We start from the raw sequence: 19,515 nt of genomic DNA, 5'->3' as shown, positions 1-19,515 counted from the left end.
CCATGATAAAATCATAAAGGAAACTAGGAATAGAAGGGAAGTCTTCAACTTAATAAAGAACATCTACTAAAAAAATCATAGCTAACAACAAACTTAACAGTGAAGCACTAAATGCTTTTCTTCTAAGATCAGGAATAAGGAAAGGATATGCACTCTCCTGACTCCTTTTCAAAATTGTACTAGAGATTCTAGGCAGTACAACTGGCAAGAAAAAGAAATAAAAGGCATTCATATAGGAAAGGAAGAAATAAATCTATCTCTACTTGAAGATAAAATGATTTGTATATAGAAAACTTACAACGTAAACTAAAAAGTATGAGCTAATAATCAAGTTTGATAAGTATGAAGTATACAAAATCAGTATTTAAAGAGCTATATTTCTATGCCATAGAAACAAATTAAAAATAAAATTTAGAACACAGTTGTACTTATAATAGCATTTGTAATATCACAGAATAAAGAAAGAATAAAATACTTTGGAATAAATTTAATAATTAACATAAAATATATACTCAGAAATCTAGAAAATATTGTTGAAATAAATTAATGAAGACCTAAAGAGATGAAAGATATCCTTGAGCTCATATATTGGAAAGTATAATATTGTTAAATGGAAATGCTACAGATTCAATACAATTCTCACTAAAATTGATCTACAGATTCAACAGAAAAACTAAAATTCCAACTGACTTTTATTTGCAGAAATTGATAAACTGAACTAAGATTCACACGCAGATGCAAAGTACCCATAATAGGCAAAACAGTTCTTGAAAAATAATAAAATGGGAGGATTCACACTTACTATAAAGCTGCAGCAGTCAAGACCGATTCAGTACTTGCACAGGATAAGACAAACATATCAATGGAATATAATCAAGCTCATAAATATTCCACATTCACAGTCAATTGCTTTTCAACAAGAATTCTATGACAATTAGGTAGGGGGAAAAGAATACTCTTTCAACCAATGGTTAGGGGACAAGTGGATATCCACATGCAAAATAATAAACTCAAAATGAACAAAAAATCTGTCTCTAAAAGTTAAAACTAAAATTTTCAGAAGCAGACATGGGTATATATTTTTGAGACCTTAGTTTAGGCAGTAATTTTTTTTGGATATGACACAAAAGTATAGGCAATGAAAGAGAATGTTTATAAAGTGAACAACAAAATTAAGAGCTTTTAGCCTTCAAAGAACACACCATTGAGAAAGTGAAAAGATAACACAGGTTTAGAAAACTTTTTTGCAAATCTTGTAAGGTAAGGTGCGTGTAGATATTAGAACATTCCTACATTGCTGGGGGCGATCAAAAATAGTGCGACCACTTTGGAAAACAGTCTGGCAGTTCCTCAAATGATTTAATATAGAGTTACCATAGGACCCGAGAGTACATACCCAAGAGAAAAGAAAACATATCCACACTAAAGCTGGTACATGAATGCCCATTACCACATTATGTGTAATAGTTAAAAAGTGGAAAGAACTCAAATGTTCAATCAACTGATGGATGAATAAATAAAATGTTATCTATCTACAGAATAGAAAATTTTTGGCAGCAAAATGATATAAAGTACTGATATATGCTACAATGGGGATGGGCCTTGAAAACATTACACTAGGTGTAATAACCAGCCACAAAGGGACCACATATGGTATGGTTCCATACATATTAAGTGTCCAGAATTGAAAAATCTGTAGAGGCATAAAATGTATCAGTGGTTGTCTGTGGCTGGAGCAAGGGAGGACTGAAAAAACTCTGAATGATGACTAGGTAAAATTGAGCCTCTTTGGGGGGTAATTCAAAGGTTTGAAAATTGATTGTGATAAAGCACAAACAATTCTGTAGATATACTACAAGTCATTTAATTGTAAAAAAAGAAAGAAAGAAAGAAAAAAGAAGGAAAGAAAAAAAGAAAGAAAGAAAGAAGAAAGGAAAGAAAGTAAAGAAAAGAAAAAAAAAAGAAAAGAAAAGCAGGGGGGTGAGGGGCAGGCCTAGCATAGTGGACTGGGCCTTGGGAAGCTAGGTAGACAGATCTCAAGACCAAATAGAAATCTAAATAATTTGGTTCAAATTTGAAGTTGCCAAACACTATCATTTTCCATTTGACATTAGCATTAGCCACAATCCTTGTGGCCTTTTAAAATTATTAGCTCACCTTGGGAAGATTTCTGTAGTGCGAAGTTAGCTGTATGTCTCATTAGCTTTTCATATAGACAGGAAAAATAATTAAATTTCGAATTTGTCTCAGATTTCTCCCTAAAAACTATATACTACTATTTAATTTTGTAACTTTAAAAACTAATAAAAAGCAAGGATCTTCCAATAAAAACATCTATTGGCAAACCAGCATGCCATATTTGATGAATACACTCAGATTCACTACTTAGGTAATCCAGGAGTTTTAGTAAATAAATTTATCTTTGCAGAGAATAGCACTCCTAGAGAAGTAAATAGGGACTCAGTTAGCTGGAAGGAAATAGCATGCATGATCTAGCTGGGAAAAATAAGTTACTAGAAAAATAACAGAAACCTCCCAGTCATGATGATATTATTCTTATTCACAAGGCAATTCAATTTTTAAAATAGGCAAAGAGTTTAACAGATACTACACTATAGAAAATACACAGAAACCATACAATCACGTGAAACTATTCAACATTGTTAATCATTAGGGAATGAGCTGCCATTTGATGCACATTAGACAGGCTATAATCAAAAAGACATACGATAACAAATTATTGACAGAAATGTAGAGGAAGAGGAACCCTCACACATGCTGTAGGCACAGTCACTTAGAAAAACAGTTTAAAAATTTCTTAAACATACCATGCACTTTCCGTAGAGAAGCAACTTAAATTGCTGGAAATCTATTCTAGAGAATACAAGCAAACACTCACACAAAGACATGTGCAAGAACGATTATGACAGCATTATTCATAATAGTAAAAAGCTAGAAATAATCCAAACATCTATCAACTAATGAAGATATTAAAACAATGAAATATAACCATTTGAAGTTGCCAAATGTTATATACAATGGAATTCATAATAAAAAGGAACAAATTTGATACATGCAAGAAACATTGACTAAGCTCAAAAACATTATGCTAGGAGAAAAACCAGACCCCAAAGACTATATTTTTAATTATTTTATTAATATAAAAATCTGAAAAAGCTCTCATTTGAAGAGACAGAGTTCGATCAACAGTTACATGGATGACAATAAAGCAAGAAGTAAGGCATTTAGGCATGACGAAACCTTTTGGGGCAATGGAAATGTTATAAAATTGGATTGTGATGATAATTATACAGCTGCATAAATTTACTAAAACTCATCAACTATACACATAAAAGGGGTAAATTTAATAGTATGAAAGTTATACCTCAATAAAACTGTTAAAAATTTTTAAATGGCATTTAAGATACATACTTTAAATCCTCAATACCCCCATATAAATGCCCAGTAATAACAGGTAAAACATAAAGAAGATTTGAAAAATTACTCTTAAGGCAATTCTGTAGATCAAAAATAAAACAGTAACAGAAAGCAGCAAGTAAGGCCAAAGTTGTTGGCAGGTGTGGTCTGGATTTAGAACTGATATTGGCTAGGAACTTTATCTCTTGTTGAGTAACAAGAAATAATAGTAGATCACATGAGACAAGAAACTAAAGCCAAGCTCACTGTTCAAAATCAGGCAGTACAAGGTTTTCCTACTCATAAGCAAAGGCCAAGTTTGGAGAAGAGAATGTGTGAGGGAGTTGCAACTAACCATTAACTAGGAGTATTGTTTATACATATGAAACTTCATACTTTGACAATTTTGATACTAGCAATATTCAATATTGACACAAGATAAAAGTCCTATATAGGTATAGTAAGATCTAGTTATGAACTAAGACCTCAAAAGCTAAGCGGAAATACTACAAAATAACTGCAGAAAGAAAATGTGTGTGTGTGTGTGTGTGTGTGTGTGTGTGTGTGTGTGTGTGTGTGTGTATAGTGGTAGGGGGAATCAAACTGACAACTAAAGAAGCATCTCCAAAATAATTGTTTATTCAAAAATATTTAAAACACACACAGACACACACATGCTCTTGAGACTGCCCAAGTAAATATGATCTTGGGAGAAGTATACACCAAATCAATGAAAAGAATAACATTGTCTTCACAAAGGATTTTTAAATACATGGAATTTTAAAAGAGCTATGTGAAGGCCTAACATCCATTCAAAATAATTAGACATAATAAAAGTAAAATTGATACAAATAAAACAAAAATGAGTGAATGTGGAAGATAATCATTAAAACTAAAAAAATTTTTAAAAATCAATAAACAACTTATTGGGAATGGTTAAAGTGAGAAGATAATTAAGAAAGTCACCCACATAGCAGCACAGAGATAAAAACATAAAAAGACAAGTAAAAGATGTGGAGTTCACTTAAGAGAATCCAACATGTGTACTGAAGGATCTGCAGATTAAGAGAATAGAGAGAATGGCAGATAAATTGGTATTCAAAAGTCAGTAGCATACTTAACAGTGAATAAAAATAACTTATATTTCCCATTCTGCATTATACCAAATGTTTTAGCTGAGAAAATAAAACAAGAAAATGTGGGTGAAATTAGGATCCTTCTTGAAAAATATAATGTCAGAATCAAATAAAAAAGAATAATCTTGTGACCACTAAAGAAATTAATTAATAGTTCATCTATTAAAATGCATCTTAGCCTCTATTAAAAGTTCAAGAGACATTTAATTCTCTCTTATTTTATGAGACCAGTGTGAAAAATACATTATGAGTTTTGCTTATGTAAAATTCAACAAAGCTAATCTACAGTGATAGAAGGCAAAACAGTGGTTTATGAGGGCTAGGGATGGAGAAGACTCAAATGCCAAAAATGAGGGCATAATGGAAACTCCTGGGGTGATGGAAATGTTCTAAAATTGTAATTTATGAATAAATTTTGATGTACTTGTCTGTATGTTACATTTTATCAATAAAAATATCTAGAAGCACTTCCAGAAAGGTAATATGAGGAGCTTTATGGATCCTCTCTGCAGCAAACAGCAAAATAACCATAATTTCTCAAATAATTATTTGTAAAAGCAAACACACAACAATTAGAAATTATCTCTAGAAATTATCTTAAGTGTTTATAGAAAATGAAGAAAAATATACTCAAGAAAATCTACTAAATCATGGTAAGACCCAGGAGAGTTTTTAGCACTTTAGCATGACCTACCCTCTTTCCCCCAACTGCACAGCTCAAAATGATGGATTATTTACTTGTGACTAGAGTGGTCAAGGTGAGGTTCCATTCCACCCAAGCTCCCAATCTATGACAATAATTTCTCCCCAGAAGGGGCAGGCCAACAGGATATTTTATTCCTCATACTCCATCTTGCTGAAACTGTAAACCAGATAAGTATGGCTGAGATACCTTAGGATTTCCCCTCTACTAAGTCTTAAATTGCAGGGTAAAAGCACTACTCTAGGTATGTCAGATCATGGATACTAGACCCTGATCATCATTGTCCCAGTTCATGCCTGGAGAGGCAAACAGAGAAGACCAGGGTCACCCTAACTCAGTGCAACACTTGTAAAGCACAGATATTAATCTGAAAGAGATAAGCTACTATCCTCACCCTCAGACCTAAAAATAGCAAATCTTGAAAGCAGCAAGAAAAACTTGACTCATCATACACAAAGAAACTTCAATAAGTTTAACAGCTGACATATCATCAAAAACTATGGAAGACAGAAGGCAGTGAGATGACAATGTTCAAAGTGATGAGAAAAAGAAAAACTTGTCAAATAAGAATTTTATGTTCAGCAAAGGAAATCTTGAAAAAGAAAGTAACACAAAGACATTTCAAATAAACAGAAACAGGTATTTCATGCTAGCAAACTCATTGTAAGAGATACTAGAGGAAATTCTTTAGACCAAGAGTAAGTTACAATAGAAAATAATTTTTATTCACAATTTTAAAAGTACTGGCAAAGATAACTAGTTGTTTATAAAAGAGTAAGAAGGAATATTTATTCTCCCTTCTGCCTTTAAATAATTTAAAATAAGTTGCTTAAAACAATATGTACCTAATTTTCTATATAATATATGTATTGTTGAACTACAACACATTAAAAAACCCAATATATTTTAAAGTATATTATACCTAGGAAGTAGTTGGCGCAAAGCTGTATTGAAATAAAGAAATTATACTGCCTGGTAACTCATATCTATAGGAGCAAAAGCAAACAAATACAATACCAAAGAAAAATAAATTGACAGATCAATATTCCTGACTAATATAGATGCAAAAATTCAACAAAATACTAGAAAACCAAATTCAACAACACACTACAAGGATCATTAATTATGATCCAGTGAAATTTATCCCTGGAATGCAGGAATATTTCAACTCTCAAAATCAATAAATGTAATACACCACATTAAAAGAATGAAGAAGAGAAACCATATGATCATTTCAATGGATGCACAAAAGTCATTTGGCCAGATTTAACACCCTGTAAAAATAAAATCTCTGAACAAATCAGGTATAAAAGGAATGTACCTCGAAACAATAAAAGCTATATTTCACAAGCCCATAGCTAACATTCTACTCAATGGTAAAAAGATGAAAGCTCTTCTTCAAAGATCACAAACAAGATAAAAAGTCCAACTTTTGCCACAAAGAAATAGCCAGAGCAATTAAATTTAAAAAAGAACAAAAAGAGTAAAAAGAAAAAGTCATTCAAATAGGAAAGAAAGAAGCTAAATTGCCTCTATTACAGGTGAAATAATTTTATACACAGGAAACTAAAGACTCCACCAAAAAAAAAAAAAAAAAAAAAAAAAAAAAAAAACAAAAAAAAAAAAAAAAAAGAAAAAAAACCAGTTAGAATAAGCAAATTCAGTAAAACTGAAGGATAGAAAATCAACACACAAAAATTAGCAGCATGTTTATACACTAACAACAAACTATCCCCAAAATAAAGAATATAGTTTTATTCACAGTAGCCAGAAAAAAATATTTAGAAATAAATTTAACCAAAGAGGTAAAATATCTATACACAGAAAACTATAAAACATTGATAAAAGAAATGGAATGAGAAACAAATAAATAGAAATATATCCTGTATCTGTGGATTAGAATAATTAACGTTAAATTGCCCATATGACCCGAAGTATTCTACAGATTCAATGCAATCTCTATCAAAACTCGAATGCCATTTTTCATAGAAATAGAAAAAACAATCCTAAAAATTTAAATGGAATCACAAGAGACCCCAAAGAGTCAAAGAAATCTTGAGCAAAAATAAAATTGGAAGCATCAAGCTACCTGATTTCAAAATATACTACAAAGCTATACTAATCAAATCAGCATGGTACTGATACATAAAGAAACACAGACTGATGGGACAGAGTCCACAAATTCATGCATTTATAGTGAGTTTTTTTTTTTGATAAGGGTTACAGAACAGACAATGGGGAAAAATTGTTTTCAATAAAGATAGTGTGACAACTACATTTGCAGAATAATGAAATTATACCCTTATACAAAAATTAGCTGAAAATGGATTGCTGACTTAAATGTAGAACCTGATACTGTAAAACTGCTAGAAGACATACAGGAAAAACTTTATGACAATGGTCTGGTCTATTATTTTTTTTTCAACCTGACTTCAAAAGCACAGGCAACAAAAGCCAAAATAATAAATAAGATTGAACCAAACTAAAAACCTTCTGAAAACCAAAGGAAACAATCAACAGAGTAAAGAGACAACAAACAAAATAAAAGAAAATATTTACACATCATAATCTGATGAGAGTTTAATATACACAACATATAACTAACTCAAACAATTCAGTAGCAAGAAAACAATCTGATTTAAAAATTTGTGAAGGAACTGAATAGACATTTCTCAAAAGAAAACATACAAACAGACAATACGTATATGAAAAACTCCTCAACATCACTAATAGGAAAATGCAAATTAAAACCACAATAAGCTATCACCTCACAGCTGTTAAGATGGCTATTTTCAACAAGACAAAAAAAACACTAAGTTTTGATAAAGATGTCAAGAAACGAGAATCCTTGTATGCTGAGGATGTAAATTAGTACAGTCATCGTGGAAAACAGTATAAAGATTTTTCAAAAAGTTAAACATATAACTATCATATGACTCATCAATCCCTCTACTGGTCATATAGCCAAAGGGTATGAAATCATCATGTTAGAGAGATGACTTCACTCCTGTGTTGATTACAGGATTATTTACAATAGCCAAGACAGGGGATCAATCTAAGTGTCTACTAACGGATGAATGGGTAAAGAAAATGTGCTATATACACATAATCAAGTACTATACAATTTTAAGAAAAGAGGAAAATCCTGTCATTTGGGACAGCATAAATAGACCTGGAAGACATTATGCAAAGTGAAAGAAGCCAGGCACAGAAAGAGAAATATTGCATGATGTCACTTACATGTGGAATCTAAACAATGTCAAACTCATAGAAGCAGGCAGTAGAATAGCTGTTATCAGGGGCTCAGGGGAAGATGAATAAGACCAGGGAGATGTTGGCAAAAGAATATAAAATTTCAGACAGGAGGAATAAGATCAATAGATCTATTGTGCAACATGGTGACTATAGTCACTAACAATGTACAATTGAAAATTGCCGAGAGAGTAGATTTCAAGTATCCTCCCCCCTTCTACATACAAATTATAGGTGTATGAGGTAATACATATGTTAATTAGCCTGATTTAGCTATTCCACAATGTAAACCTATATTACAACATTATATTGTACACCATAAACATACAAAATGTTTGTCAATAAAAAATTACCTACAAAGATAAAATAAAAAATAAAAAACTTAAAAATGTGAAGACAAAATTAAGAATTAGAATGATACAGTATGATACTATTTATGCAAAATTTTAAAGACAAAAATACTACATAATTTTGTATACATACATATACAATAACCTTAGGGTAGTGGCTAGGGAAGGTAATGTACTGCCTAAATACCGCTTTCTATATATATGGTGGTGATTTTTTTTTTGTTGGAATTTATCTGATGAATCTTTATTATTTTATTTTCAAATATTTTATCATTTTGAAATTGTGTCCCTTATAAATGGTATATAGCTAGATCTTGTTGTATTTTAAACAAATATAATAATTTCTATCAAATACAAAGCCAGAAACCCCATAGACACCAGAACTCTTCTTTAGGGTGGCCTCAGCAGCACAGCTGCTCATGGAGCTGCCTGAGCAGAATGTCAGGAGCCAGATGTGGGTCCGAGGGACTGTTTCTTGGGGTAAGAAGGGTGGATGCTCTCCATCCCTAAGACACTGATAAGGAATGGGATCATGAAACTTCTGCCACATAATGCTTTACAGAAGACATGCTTGGAAAAAAGTAAATGAATACAATAAGAGATGTCTATTAGGATCCTATTTATTTAATCATAGCATATGTAATTTGATACAGATAAAATTATGGCCTTCTAGAATTGAACACATCTTTTTCCATAATGTGGAAAGAATGATAGATAGCATTATTTAACCTGACATTTATTCATACAGCATGTATTTACTTAGTACTTACTGGATGCAAGATACTGTGCTAGGCACTAAGTGATGTAGCACTGACTTGACTTTGATCTTCAGGAGTTTACATCTGTTCTGAGTTGATAAAGTTATACAAATATCTTATGTGTCACTTTACATTTGTACAGTGCTGTTGAAGTCATCTAGTGCTTCTTCATATACTATTCTACTTAATCCTCATCATGCTCTGAGATATTTTTTATTTTCTAAGAAATGTACACATCAGATAAATCACATGGCTAGCAAGTAGCAGCCAAGAGATTTAAGCCCCTGTTGATCTGCCTTCAAATCTCAATGTCCAGTCCCACCAGACTGCAAGACATCCCCTTTGTAGTGACACTAGATGGCTCACTAGTCCCTGAATAGCCCATTATCTGCTTTCTCTTCATTTTTGTGCTTTGCAGTCCTCTGGGCCTACAATCCCCCTACAATACCTACCTCTTACTCGTCCTTCAAGCCCTATGAACAGCACTCAGATCTCATAAGTGAGAATCAGGTGCTATACTCTATAATTTTCAACACCTTTCTGGATATTTCTCCTAGGTTACTGATTGAATTCTGAGGAAAAGCAAATACACTTTTATTCAGCATAACTAAGTTTTGGGGACACAGTAATGCTGTGAGGTATCATCATGTTAAAAGTAATTTAGAGCAGTATTTAAAATGCAGGTTCTAAAAACTATCTTGAAGTGTTACAGTCCTGAATCCATTTACTAGCCAAGTTATATTATAAGACAATAAAAACACTCAACTTCAAGAGCTTTTGAAAGGATTACATTAAATAATGCAAATGACAGATGCACACTAAATGCTCAAGACATGTTAAACATTATTAGTTAACATATGAAGAGATTGAGGGTAAATAAATTTAAGTTATTTAACCGTCCTAAGGCTAGTAGGGTAATAAGTGGTAGAGACTGAATTGAAAACAGGTCATCAAACTCCAAAGCCCATGTTCCTTTCTTGAGATCAATAGTATCCAAGCTTTAAAATCACATTTTTATATCAGTAGGAAAGAAAAGAGGCAGGCACTCCTAACATTAATTACAAGTTTTATCTTTAATATTAATATATTGTGTACATTATTAACCCAGAATAAAAAGAAATATAAAATGTAAATATAATACAAGTTACATTAACACTTTATTTGCTCCAGATTATTCTCATTGAAAGGCTGCCTCTTTGTGAGTGCTTGTCTAATTCTAGTTGGTATCCCTGACCCTAGTGTATAATGTCTTACCTATAGCAGATGCTCAATAAGTGTGCAAAAGAGTGAGTATAAGGTTTTACTCTATGCTAAAAAAAATAAAACTTAGTTACTGCTGTCACATGCAGACATATTTGAGTGCAAATGTGTTCAAAAGTGGCATCCTTGAATTGATTTTTAATATATCTGCTAGCTTTCAGCTGCTAAAGGTCAAGCTTCAGTCATCTTCCTCAGAGCATTAGTTAAAAGAGAGAGTTTGCTATGGAGTGTGAACAGCTGGTATCCCAAAAGGGCCATTTGCAAGGAGAAGGAGAAAGGTCCTCAAAGGCATACACATCCCATTCAAAATTGTTTGCTTAATTCTCCTATCTGTAATTCTACAGAAAACAAATGCAGTTGCTGTCTCTTTAAAAACACTGGATCTGCCTGGGAATTTAAGATTGTTTAATAAGCGTGGCTCTCATTTTTTTCCTGATAAATGCAGTGAACTGTAGGTGTAGATCTTCAACCTGGAGGGGATTGCCTGTGGACTGGATGGAGGCGTGTGTTTTATTTCCTTCTCTACCAGATGAGAGGGTATAAAAGCAGTCACCTGTCAACCCACTCCAGCAATGAAATTCAGCAGCCTATTGTCCCAATCACTGCTCTCAATCACTCTAAACGGTCTCCAGAGACAATCATTATTATAGGACATGTTCCTAAGAGTAGATAAATGGAACTCCACCTGCCAGCCTGCATAGGGAAAGATGGACATTCTTGGCCAAAAATATGAAAGGGCCTGGAGCTTTATTGACATTTACATCAAAAATAGTTAGCAATGAAAGCAGCTGTTGTGGCGTGCTTTCACCATGACGTGTTTGGAATATGCTGTGAATTGAAATACAGACCTCCTGACAAGCAATTTACCTTCTGTCAGTCTCCATGTGCTTGCAGCATTACTGGGTACTCGCTGTGATAGGCCACTTAAAGCTGCACATGTGTACAGTTTGGATGAAAGATTAACTACAATTTGAGGCAGGAAGTAACGAATTGTGGAGTGTCATTCGTAATGGCCTACATTGTCATCTGCAGGGTGACACCATAGCAAGAAGGTGCCTCTGTTGTGTCTGCCTTATGGAATCAGATGTCATTCATTCTAATGAAGATCTGACTACAATTCTAATAAGCAGAGAGCAAGACAGCTCAGGACTGGAAGCATTAATCTGCCTTGTTTGTTGACATTACAGTGATGACTAAAATGCCATTATGCAAGAAATTCTTTCAAAAGCCATTCAGTAGGGGCAATTGTAATACAATATATAATAGCCTGGAACAAAGGATGTGCCAGGAGTTAATTTCTATATTTATTCTTCTTAGTTGATTCAGTACATTGAACTCCCCCCTCCCTTAAAAAATTTCCACTTGATGAAATATTATGATGTTTCCAGTAAAGTACTGATTACTTTGTGTAAGATCTAGAATTCCTGTTTCTTCAATGCAAAATTTCTGTATATTCCAAGTTTCGGTGGCAATTTCAGACAATGATGCAGCATTTATTAGGACTGATGGCTAAATACTTAGCTGCTCTTTCCCTAAAACTGTTGCCCGGAACCATGCTACCTGCAGCTCTAGAAACAGTATTTAGGCACATGGATTTAGTCATAGAAAGAGAATAAGTAACTGTGTTGTTTTCCCTCGCTTGGCTAAGGAGTTCATCCTATTCAATTTGATAAGCTCCTCAACAGTGTAAGGTCAATGAGCTCTGCCAACGGTGGTGTTTCTACAGAAATCAAACTCTTAATGAGTCATTCGTTATACATTTATTTTAAAAAGAAGACAGAAGGTTTCATTTCCCTCCCTAAGTCTGAAAGCTGCTCTCTGGTTCTTTTCTCATTTATTAACCTTTAATTATTTTGGTTCCTCGGGGTAGTTGCTGAAGAGGAAGTGATTCACAACAGTTTAGTTTTGCATAACTCAGGTAGCAAGAAGGTGTTAATGATGTCTCAAATATCCAATGCATTTGCTGCTAAGATTGTGTATCCATGACTTCTCCAGTTGGTGGTCAATCCTTGAACCATCCAGGTAGCTCATTCTGTCCTTTTCACCCCCATTCACCACTAGAATAATTGACTGTATTTATATTTCTGTTTCAGATATAAGCGTAGTCTAAAGTCCTTAGTAAGCTTGAGAATCTAGGCTTCCAACATGCTCCTACTAGCCAAACTGCTCTAGGAATCTGAAACTACCAGCAAAGCATTTTCCACCCCCTGCTTTCTTAAAAAAAAAAAGGGGGGGTTATTATCACTGATCTCTGATGGATGCTGAAAGAACTAACTAAACCTGTTTAGAAACATATTCCTGTTAATAAGAATTCCAAATATATTCCTATGAGTGTAACGATACACCACGCATTTCAGAGAACATAGACTCACAGAATCATTTGTTGTGATTGGCTGTTGGGCATTTGGCGGCTAATGCTGGCTCAGCGTGGAAAATTTATGTGAGCTGAGTTCTAACAGGCCTGTGTGTATCAAAGCAGAGGCAATACTGTGGATGACTTTTGCTTTCAGTGAAACTGCCTTAATTGAGTCTTTTTGTGTCTTCCAGCCAACAAATAGCTGAAGGAAATCACCAGCAGCTGTCTAGCTCCTGGCAGAGGTGGGCTTTAAGGTAGCCATGCAAATTAGCATGTTGCTACAGCCTTTCCCAAAACAAAAAGGGACAGCAAACATCGAAGTTTCTATTCAGTGACTTACTTTTGCATGTCTACAAACTTAAGCCTATTTCTAATTCCTATTGCTGCTGTTAACAGTTTACCCCAAACTTGGTGGCTTACAACACACATATATTATGGTTCTGCAGGTCATAAATACAAAATGGGTCTTACCTGCCTAAAATCAGGTTGCCAGCAGAATTGCATTTCTTCTAGAGGCTCCAGGACAGTATCTCTTACTTGCCTTTTCCGGCTTCTACAGGCTGCTTGCGTTCCGTGGCTTGTGGCCCCTTCCTCCATCTTCAAAGCCAGCAACCCAAACCTGTTCTCTAACTCTCACCCGTCTGCCTCTTTCTTTCCCTAATAAGGACTTCTGTGATTGCTTTGGGCCCACCTGGATAACTCCCCATCCCCAAATCTTTAACGTAATGACACCTGCAAAGTGCCTTTCACTGTGTGGGGCAACACAGGTTCCAGGGATTAGGATATAGAAGTCATTAAAGAGCCATCATTCTGCCCACCATACCTGCTTTATACAGATACTTTCTGCGTTCATTGCTGTTTTTTATTCCTTGCCACCTTCAGAGGTAGTCATGGCAGGCAAGACTATCACTTCCACTTGGTGAGTGAGGAACCTGAGGCTTGGAAACGTGGGTGATTTGCCTGGCTCCACACTGCTTGAGGCAGAATAAGACACCTGGGATTGTAAAAAGAGTGTGAAATCGCTTTTTTAAAACTTTCTTACTTTTATATGTTTATACCTGTGTAAAGAGAACTGGGCTGCTACAAGGCACGCAGGGAGGACTTGGCTTTCCTGGATGATATTGTGTTCTAGCCCAGGTTCTTTCCCATGCCAGCCTCTTGAGTCTTTGCATTTTGGGGGCTTAACAGAGACCAAGTTCTCATTTCCTTTCTCAAACCGCCTGTCTGCTTATCCTCTTACGCCCATGCTCCCAGAAGCACCCGTGCTCTTAAAGAATACCTCAGTTCAGATAAATAAATATCTTAAAAACAAATGTTATTTATGGGGCACTGCTTTATTTATGTTGTGCTTTTGTAGACTGGAGATCAACAAATGGCCATGAAATAACAATGCCCATAGTACAGTAGTGGGACCTGGATTCAAATTGCAACAAATTCTTTTTAATCCAGGTGGCCCTTTCCAGATTACATTGTGCTTCTCTAAACCTCAACATCTTTATCTTCGTGATTGACTAGGATACATATGATAGTACCAGGCGGGTGTCAACCTAAATAACCAACAGAGAAAAGAGCTCTATAAAAGAAGGTGATATTGATTTGGGATTAAAGCATTGCAATGGGAATACACAGGCCATAGTCAACTATGTGTATATTCAGGGAGGCAAAGGAAGACAAAGGTTTTTATGGGAAAACATTAATGAGAATTACATAATTGTTGAAATAATTATTATCTTTGGCTACAAAAATCAATAACAAGGGTGATGCCAGTCTGAGATGAGACATGCAGTTGCTGGGCAGATGTCTTTGCAGAAGCATTTTTTTGTGTGTAAGATTGTGATGGCCTTTGTACAATTTTGTGGTTTTCTACAATCTTTGCTGATGATTTTTGTTACCAGGCATATACGCATAAGAACCTTCTTTTCGTGGCCTTCCTGACTCTATTTGCCAGGGTTTTCTTAATGTTAGTAGCCCCATTTTGATTCTGACAACTTTCACAGTGGCATGTGGAATGTTTCATATACGTTCATTCACTCCCGTTCTCCCTTATTGCCCTTAAAGAAAAAGAGAACAGCTGAATTATGAACTCAAATTAGGGACATTTGCACATTAATAAAATGGGGGGGAAACTTTTATTAGGTAATATTTAACACCGAGAAAAAAAACCTAAAAACTTGAAATCTCTAGCAATATGGCAAGTGCAGAGGTGTTTCTAAGTGATCACCTTCCAGTTATTTGCTAAATATCATATTTAGGTGGAGACACTGGATTGCAGGGAATTATAGTCATTCTAATAAGTTACACAGAAGATTACTGCAGATATGTGATAAAAATGGCAAGCTAATACAAATCTCTTTTCTTTTTTTTTTTTTTTTACAAATCTCTTAACACAAGAGAATTAAGAGGAGATGACAAAGAATAAACTAAAAGTCCTTGGCTATCTGCTTCATTCCACTAAAAGATCATTCATTCATGATCTGCCCATTCATTCATTCATTTGCAATTTCTTGAATGTTTATTTTGTGCCACCAACATGAACCTAGGAATACCATGACTAATAAAACTTAGTGGTTTTCCAACATGGCACAGACATGCAATAACAATAGATGCAAATGTGTGCTATGATAAAAACATACTAAGATGTTTTGAAAGCAAAGTAGAAGGGTGTCCATTCCAGTCATTGAGGGGAAAGAGTCAGGGATGTCTTCCTGGGAAGGGAACATCTGATATGAGAGCTGAATAATGCATAGAAATTACCCAGGTAAGAAAAGAGAAGAGCTAGGATACTCCAGGCAAAAGCAGAGCATTCAAAGACTTGAAAAAGAGAGCCCATGACATGTTTGAGAATAACAATATGTTCTTGTAGCTAGAATAGTTCTTAAAACTCTAGGAACTTTGCTGTCCTTCTCTGCCTCCCCAACCCCAATAATACTTTAGAATAGCAAATGTGGACCTCCTCCCCCAAGAGATTCACACCACCTACACTATCCCGAGGAGGACACATAACTGTTTTTCTTTTAGAGATGATTCCCTAAATGTTTTCCAACTAATCTATAAATATTTCTCCCCTCAGAGGCACTGATCACTTTCCCACACCTCTGTATCACATTGTGAGGAAAATGGCCTCATGCTTCAGTCCCTAACAGAGTGCCTGCAATCTTATTCTATAAGATTAGAAAACATAGATTGAAAAATGCAGTGGGCAGGTCACCATATGGCTACCTGAAATTAGGCAGAGAGCACTCTAGCTCTTTGCTTTTGGTCCCATAGTCTTGGAAATGCCTGTGGCTATATATCTACTGAGTGAGCACTGCTTTGGGAGTCATCCAGAAAACTGCCCTTTACCTCCCTGTCACCATCTAGACTTTCTCTATAACTGAAGTAGGTTGCCAAATTCTGTAAGACAGTCAGCTAAGACGCAGGAATTTGTTTTTATTAATAACAAATATTTAATTGAAAAATAAAAATTTTGTATATGCAAAATATACAACATGTTCATTTATATACATATCCTTAGTGTAATCATGATTATCACAATAAAATTAACATATCCATCACCATTTATGCCGTACATTAGATCTTAAGAAATATTCATCTGTTTTTGTGGCATATTTTTCTTTTAACATGTTAAAACTAAAGCCCACGTTTTCCAGCTTGACTATGATTCCCTTTGTTGATATGTCAGTGAAATAAAATAAATAGCTGGTGCCTATTTCTATACAGTGGTTCTCGGTGGGTGAAACACCTTAAATTTTTAATTGTAGGGTCTCTGAAGTAGGTCGTCTATTCAGATTATTTTCCTTACTCTGATTTATTTATTCTAAAAATGCATATTTCCCCCTCATTTTATCATCTCTGCAATCTGGATGAATCTTAAAATCAGTATTCTCACAGTTGTCTGACAGGCAACATTTGTGGCCTAGGTTTGTGAAAATCTTCCATTGACCACTTTAGATAAGGTTTATTTTTAAACCAGCATTGAAACATATTCAATTAAAGGAAATAGAGATATAACACCTTGCAAACTAAAATCCAAAGAAATTATGGTCTAAAATTTACCCTCCCCAGTTTCTTATTGATTCAGTCTCAGCTAAAGGGTTCTGGATGCTTGATCTTCAAGATCTTATTTTCACTTTTATTCTCAGAACTATTTATCAAACAACTGAAAGTTTGTACCCAACATCTTTCCATATCACCATCTCCCAGACCTTGGTAACCAGCATTACACTGTCTGCTTCTATGAGTCTGACCTTTTTAGATTTCACATATAAATAAGATCATACGGTATACTTTTTTCCCCCTATGTCTGGCTTATTTCATTTAGCATAACATCCTGCACGTTCATTCGTGTTATTGCAAATGGCAGGACCTCCTTCTTTTTGTGGCTGAATAATATTCCATCATGTATGTATACCAGGAATTAGGTGTTGCATGTCATCTCTTTTCACCCCAGAGAAGTTCACTCCCTACACACAAATAGAAACAGAGTCTTTTATGTACTGAAGGCTCAAAAGCAAGACAGGAAGACTCTTTCCTTAATTTCAGGTAGCTTTGTGGTCTGTCCATTGCGATCATAAGAGCCAACAGAAGGGAATACAACAAGGTCTCCCCTCAATGCAGCAGAGCCATGTTAGATGAAAGTGTATTGAACGCCAGGAGTTAAGTGACCTAGAGGCTGAACACATAACTCTGCTACTCAACGGTGGATCAGAGAATTGGGTTAACAAACTCCCAACGACAAAGAAAACAGAATAAAACCGCTGCAAACCTAGCTAATCAATTCCTTGTCGGTAAAGATCAGATCTACATCACTATCCCCTGTATGAATGAAAATGGAAAAATTTTCAAACACACACACACACCCACACACACACACCCATAGACACACAATTAAATGAAATAAACCAAAAGCAAGGTGTTGAAAATAACTCTACAGAACCAAGAGAATGGAAAAACTCAGAGGAAGAAGGGAATTCTGAATGTGATTTACTATAGCTTTAAGAAAAAAACTCACAAAGCAGAAATCAGAAAAAGAAACGATTTCTTGAACTGTGAAAAAAAGTGGGGGTGTGGATTAGGGCAAGGAATGAGCAAAACTAATATATTAAAAGCCAGTTACGAGCTGGGGTCCCCAACTCCTGGGCCATGACCTGTTAGGAACCGGGCTGCACAGCAGGAGGTGAGCTGTAGGCAAGCAAGGGAAGCCTCATCTTTATTTACAGCCATTTCCCATTGCTCCTGTTACCACCTGAGCTCCGCCTCCTGTCAGATCAGCAGTGGCTTTGGATTCTCAAAGGAGCATGAGCTCTACTGTGAACAGCACATGCAAGGGATCTAGGTTGTGTGCTCCTTAAAAGAATCTAATACCTGGTGATCTGTCACTGTCTCCCATCACCTCCATATGGGACAGTCTAGTTGCAGGAAAACAAGCTCAGGGCTCCCACCAATATTGCATTATGGTGAGTTGTATAATTATTTTATTATATATAACAATATGATGATAATAGCAATAAAGTTCACAACAAATGCAATGCACCGGAATCATCCCCCAAACCAACCCCACCTCCCCAGTCTGTGGAAAAATTGTCTTCTATGAAACTGGTATAGAAAGGTTGTAGATTGCTGGTTAAAAGAATACCAAACAATCACAATGTGTGTTTTTATTTGGATTCTCATTTTACTAACATATAAATTGTTCAATGAAATGGATTTTGACCTCAGAGCTGGGAGCTGAAGTTTTAATACCCACAAAAGCAAAGGAGAGTCATCAGCTGTGTGAAGCATTGAGGTAGGGCCGAGGTTTCTGCATATTCAAGAGAGGCAAAAAGATAACAAAAGAAAACAAAACAGAAAAAACCCTTGTCTTTGAATAAGGAGCTGGAAATGCCACTAGAAAGTTGGGAAATAGCAAGGGAGCTGGCTAATTCGGAGGGTAGAGTTGGGATGTGTTAAAAACAAAGTGAATAAAAAATAATATCTAAAACAATATCAGAACACAGGTGTGGGATAATTATCTTAAGGGCAAATAGAAATGTTGATTAACTTTTCAATTTTCTTGCTATGCATGTTAAAATTTAGTGGTCGATACTAAGAGAATGGAAAGGTAATGTATAACTTTCAAAGAGGAGCCAACTGTCTAGTAGAGGAAAATAAATAGAATATAGGTAATCCCAAAAGTCTAGTAGTGGGCAGGAAAAAAGAAAGCAGGGATAAGCCATGGTTAGTATAAACTTCAAAAAAAGTTATATGAGTAAATGCCCCTTAAAAGCACAGACTCAGAAATATA

Source organism: Cebus imitator, unplaced genomic scaffold (assembly GCF_001604975.1).
Source record: "Cebus imitator isolate Cc_AM_T3 unplaced genomic scaffold, Cebus_imitator-1.0 Scaffold198, whole genome shotgun sequence".
Taxonomy (NCBI): Eukaryota; Metazoa; Chordata; class Mammalia; order Primates; family Cebidae; genus Cebus; species Cebus imitator.
The sequence above is the reverse complement of the archived record's forward strand: the minus strand, read 5'-3'. Positions refer to the sequence as shown.